The following is a 6,594-nucleotide window of genomic DNA, read 5'->3' as shown; positions in this document are numbered from 1 at the left end:
TGGGCATACAAAAGAGGCCACAAAACAAGAAACTGTGCACTACCCACCCTTCATAGCCCCTGCATGCTGGGTGGAAACATCTGTTAAGGGTGGTTTTCAAAAAAAAGGTAAGCAGTGGTAGCAACTGATGTAGCTAGTCATCCGATGACTGATCATCTAATCATGGAGATTTAGTGCCCGTATAAAGCACCACACTGCATCCATCTTATTGTTACTTTTAAACAGTTTTATAGCATGGAATAAATGGCATTGCAACAGTGTGCGTGTATTTGAAAACCCTCTGATTACTCAACACCATATTTTTTAAAATGAAGGTGTGCCTGCAATAAAAAAAACAAAAAAAAGGTTTTCATCATGTGCGTGTAGCACTTTTGCTTGAATTCAACACCGCACACAAAGATGGAGACTTAGACAGTGACAGTGAAGGTACAAGTGTAATGAGGATTTGATCAAATAAACTGTATCCTGTGAATACAAAGCCTCATACCATTAACGTATGACAATATGTGATTTCAACATCCTACTTCAGTATACCAAATTTAAAACTGAAGCTAACAACCACATCAGATTTTCCCCAATAATCCAGCATTTTAAGTAAACCCGTGAAGCTGAAAAGCAACAAAGATTTGGCAAAATATTGCAACAACACACGGGGTTCAAACAGGTGCCATGATGCCTGGATACCAACTGCTGTTGGCAGGTACGTTTGCATGTTTAATGTTATTGTTTTTATTGTCAAAAGCCTATTATTCCTCCAAACAGTACATTTCAGGTTGTTGCAATCCTAGACCACACCTTTGCTTTGCTTTCAACTTCATCTTTTTATAACAAACATAAACTGAAGTAATTTTACTCTAATACTACTTAATACTGCTACTAATTACCTCTGCTAAGGAGGTTATGTTTTTACACATTTGTTCGTCAGCAGGATTACACCAAGCGGCAGCCGGAAAGCTGAAATTGAAGTCGGCACAGAGGTGCCAAAAACTGCAGTTCTTCAAATGACCACTTGAGGCTGGCTCCAAAAGCTGGTCAATCCCCAATGACCCCCATCTCAAGATGCCCAACTTTATAGCAGAAATAAACCTGTTTACATCCTGGTACAAAATGGTTTTGGTCTGTAGAGCTAATTTCCCCCTTCATGACGAGGCTATAAGTTATGCTCATTGAGGGTGTGGCCACTCTGAGCGAGAGGTGGGGGGGCGTCTGCTCACAACAAACCAGCATGCACCAAAGTCTCAGCTCCACACACCTCTTTGCCCATTTTTGGATTAGCCGGGAGTTAGGTGGAGTCAGGCAGTGCCAAGATGGCGATGGCCAAGCAGCCCACTCTGAGCTTCAAAATCACTCTTCAGAACCGGTGATGTCACTGAGGCTACGTCATTTATTTACAGTCTATGGATTAGGCGACAAGTACTGAACCAATATGACCCAAACTTGGAGTAGCAATGGAGGATGAACCAGAAAGAACTCCATAAAATTTCGGTGCATGTCTTGTAAATTTATCACATTCCTTAACATTGCACAACGGAGCATTTCACTTTAATCAATTTCTCAGAAAATAATGTGTGACTCTTGATGTGAAAAAGATGAAATATCTATGGTGTAGACATGGTATGTATTTGTACCATTTGGTGGACCTGACAGGCACGTGTAGCCTTGACAGAGGTATGTGCCCAATGAAGGCTATTGTAGTTATCAAAATTATTATCATCATTCATCCAGATCCAAAATAAAAAGTTGTGAATAAGAGCAACAAGAAATGCTCCTGTAAACACGGGGCTGTGCAGCATTTCACTTGTGACAGATTTCACTGCGGTGGCATACTGCAAAAATATTTACTTGCAGCGCATCAGCTTTTCACCATTCTGCTCTATCATATCAATGTTAACAGCTTGTCTGGATGTAAGGCACGTGGCGAGTGTGGCCCAGATAAGTACGGAGAAGAGTGTTTTCTCTCTTACTGCTACAGAAATCCCTGCTAAGAGAGAAAAAGAAGCTACACTTTAGGAGAGATCAATACCAGCTCTGACCAAAGTAAAATGGATGACTCGTCTGACCTGCTGAACTCGCTGGAACAAAAAGTCATCAGACTATTATCAGTGCATTCGTGCAAGATGCCCACAACAGTGGAGAGAGCAAGGACAGACCTTCAGGAGCAGCTTGCTGAGGACACAGACTGCACTCAGTAGTAAAGAAATATTGTAGCTGCCAGGTAACGACACTGATAACAATAACATCCAAAGAGAATCAAATTGGGAAAAAGTTCAACTCTGGGTTGAAGAATTTTGTCATGCTGGTGTATGTTACCACAACTTTTTCTGTCATATTAGTATTAGTATTTTATTTCTGCCAGTCTGAGTAATTGTATCTTAATTGATTTGATGGAGCCTGTTCATGTACCTTTTATCAAACATCCTCACTGTATTGATCAGGTGAAAATGTACAATTGCCTTGCACCGCCATAAGAGAGTGGAATCACTCAGGGGAAACTGTCCTATAATTAAGAACCTGCCCAAAACCATTAAATTGCTCAGTAGCTCAAGCCTCTTCAGTTCGGCGTGCACAGCCTCCGATAGTCCATTACTTTGATCTACAGGTCACAGAGGAACAAAACTCAATACGCAGGCTTAGGCGGTGTTATGAGCTATATCAAGTTCAGTTCGGTGTCGGTTGGAAATCCATGACTTTTCAACAGTATATCAGTTGTAATTTCTCAATATGATGGAGAAAGGAGATAAAAATAGCTTAAGACTGTCACAGTGCATCAATTCAGTAATACCGCTCAGCAGCTCAATGGTGACAGAATAAATGAATAGGAAGCCCCAACTCCAAACAGCTCCATCTAAATCCCCATAAAAAGATAACTGCATTTCACCACATTTGAATTTCTGTGAGGTATTTGCCGATGGTGCGCCACACTTCAAAAGATAAACCAAGGTTCTTGAACAGCGAGGACATATTGACACAGCTTTCCATGCCATAAAAATTTAATCATCAACTTTGACCATGAATGTAGGGAGTGAAAATCTACAGAGCTACGGTGAGAACGAATAAAAAATACCAACAAACTGCTCCAATGACCAGGTTACATTTTATAATATAAGACACAGCTGTGTCATCTATTTACCAACATTCAAAATCTACTCGGTCACTTTTAGGAAAAGATCATGGCTCTCTGTTAAATTAGGGTAGAGAACCTTTGGGGGTTGATTCTCACAAAAGGTTGGTCTTGCTGCTTTCAATCGACAAATTTCAGGAGTGCTGCTCATTTTAAAGGTCATTTCATAGAGAATCGTGTCCACAAATGCACAGACTGGAATACGAGGTGAGATTCTCCCTACGTCCTGACCACACTCCTCCTTGGACAGAACTGCCAGATTCCTGTCAATCACTCGTGCACAGCTCAGTTTAGTCCATATATTCTATGTTGTGGTAAGATATGGTTTCACTCTATATTCATCTGTAATGAGTGTTATGTGCTCCACGGTATCATTTCCTCAAAGAAGCTATTCCACTTAACAGATAGCATGTGTTCACAGCTACTACATGGTGAGCATAAATACATATTATGTGCTCAAACTATGTGTGCAATTTACTTACATGATGTCTTACCAAACCTACTGTTGGGTTCCACTAGAGGTTTGCTAATAAATGGAAACTGTGCCACTAATGTGTTAACATTAACTGTTTCCTGCCCAACACATTGTTGTTGGTGTCACTGATTTGTCTTTGGTAACACATTGGACACATATTCGTCGTTCTGTAACTTTGTTTTTTGGGAATCTGCATCTTTTCCCTACAAGAGCTGAATGGGGTAGGAGGAGAACAGCATGGCAGGTGGTACATTTTTACAAACTGAGTCATGCCTCAAAAGTACCTCACAAGACAACTAACTGAGAGGGGTGAAGGGAACAGAGGGTCTGTTTTCTGTTTGCTGCTGCGACTCTCTCAGCTCTGATGCTGAATGTTAATGAAGTCAGCTAAACTTCTGAACCAGATGCTGGTAAAATCTCCTCTACTTGTGTCCAATTTGAGCAATTCAGCTGACAGCACTGTCGGGAGTCAGGCAGGAGAGAGACTCTTTGGTGCATCGGGACTTTATAACAGAACTATGACCAGGTTTAAGAAATCTGATGTTTTCACATTACAGGTAATGAAAAAAATTGGATCAAAACACGAGGCTTAGAGCTAAAACATCTGAGTCCGGATGTCGGTCTGAAGTGCTGACTCTGAGTCGACTCTGAAAATCCAGACTTGGGTATTACCCTAGCCCTCGCCAAATATGTTCTCTCCCTGAGCACACATTCGCATCTGTGCTTTCACCCAGTTACACTAACCTCGTATTTCATGTGAAACTCTCCTATAGCTTATGGTTTCACATCATTTTGTTCCCATTGTTGCACTGTGTGCTGTGGTGAACATGTCTCCGTTGTCTTATGTCCTCTGTGCATAATAATTTTGTTTGGTTTCAAATTCTAGATGAGTTACATGAGTCACAGTCTGGAAAAGAAAAAGAAGGAGAAACTGCAAAGGTTTACAAAAATCTTTTGAGTGAATTATTATATCATAAATTATGATTTCCTTTTATCAATGCTGGCATGTTTTTCCTGACAGTTGCGGTCTGCATAACAATGACGTCAAACTGTTGACATGTTGTCTACACTGCTGGAAACTTGCAAAAAGGAGCTGTCATCACATGGGGGGAAAAAAAAACCAAGGGCTAAAGTGTGGCTTTGTTTCACGGAGAAAGATGATGACAGGGCAGGTTGTAATGGCTGTAAAACGGTCATTTCAAGTAAGGGTGGAAACACCAGCAATATGCTGAAACATCTTTCTATGCAACATGGGCTTAAATTCCAGGAATGCCATGTATGACACTCTAAGCACCGACCGAGCAGCACGTCTGTGATATCCTTGTAACATTCGCACCATGTAGGAAACCTATATGAAAACAGCGGTAAAACAGATGAGCTATTGCACACCTGAGTTACAAGTCTTTTTCCCACTGTTTCTACACTGTGTTCAGACATTAAAACAGTTGCACCAACAGTGTTAACCTGTGCAGGCCTACTTTTTTCTGCACAGAAAATTGATCACCAAATGTCAAAGCAATCGAAAGAATCAAACCTTTAACTGGTGACCTTTCAATTTTCATCCCTAACTGAGCTGGTTTTATACTTCTAACTTTGACTGAAGAGGCTTGAGACAAGGATTGATTTGGTAAAACTTACCATATAACATTAAAAAAAAAAGGTCAGACAAAAGATTTCACAGTCTGCTTCCTTGAATTGCCTGCTGTTTCAAAAGAATTTCACTTTCACAAGCAGTGGCATTGGTAAAAAGTGTTCCAGACTCACACACCTAGTGACTGCATGATGTCCAGATATGTCCTCAACATTCAGAAATAATAACAAAAGTAACCAAGAGAGCTCTCAAAGACTGCACTGCTTTCACAAAATGTAGCTCAACAACAGAAAATTCACAAAACGTCACTGAAATCTGTTCAATTTCAAACAGGAAAATCGACAAAGGAATGGTTGGGGGTAAAAACAAGAAAATTAGGAAAAAGAAGAAACGAGAAAAAAAAAAGGAAATATAGACAGAATGCTGTGTGACACAGAGTGCCGCTGGGCCATAAGTAATGATTGAGTAGTATAATTTAGGCTAATGCTATTTCAAGTCGGGAATCCTGTAGTCTTGTAAGCATCTTTGAGCACTGCGGTTTACACTGGCCTGCTGTCTGATCAACACTTCATTTTTTTGTGTTTTTACAGCAAATTTACCATGAAATTGCTCTAGATTTAACCAAACATGAAACATGGTGTTCAAAAGCTGTCGCGGACCGTGTTTTTGCATACCAACAAGCATGATGTAATGCTTCTTTTCAATCTCTTAGCTCTTGCTCCGCGTCGACGAACAAGCCGATGCTCACAGCTGTACTTTGAATTTGAACCCTGAGCCAAGTGTCCGAGCTGTACTAAATTAAAAATGAAAACACAGACATTAAAAAAACATACAAGAGTGGCACAATTACAGTAATAAATAATACCGCAAGAGTGTGTTGTGAAACTACTAGAGAAATACGGATGATATTCTCTGATTAAATATCCAAAATGTCCTAAAATACCATAAAGTTGCCATTAAGAGCATATGATCTGGCTGAAATACCTACAGGCAACATATGCACTGAACTCCTTTAATGTTTTGTGAAATTGGTTTTCCACTTTTCCCACACTTGGGATAAACTCAGGTGATTTGTCTCCGTAATTACCACCACAACTCTGCAGCAGCAGTTTGAAAATCCTCTTTGGCCTCCTGTACAGCAGTATCATTAGAATATCTGATTTCAGTGGTCTTAACACGCAGCTACAATAAGTGGTAAATGATGCAAAGTTAGTCTCCCCACAGAGAGGAGCGCTCTGACTACTGCAATGAATTTGCAGAAACCCTTGTGAGCTAATTATGTTATATTTCAGGGTAAATTCATCTTCAGCACAAAAACAATAGCATCTAAGGCACAAGCAAAATGCCTGCCAGGCCTTTTTTGTATTATCAACATTTCTGCACAAAAAGGAGTCCAGAATAATCCCC

This window comes from Trachinotus anak, unplaced genomic scaffold, assembly GCF_046630095.1.
Source record: "Trachinotus anak isolate AG129_WGS33_773 ecotype Australia unplaced genomic scaffold, CSIRO_AGI_Tana_v1 ptg000012l, whole genome shotgun sequence".
NCBI lineage: Eukaryota > Metazoa > Chordata > Actinopteri > Carangiformes > Carangidae > Trachinotus > Trachinotus anak.
The sequence above is the reverse complement of the archived record's forward strand: the minus strand, read 5'-3'. Positions refer to the sequence as shown.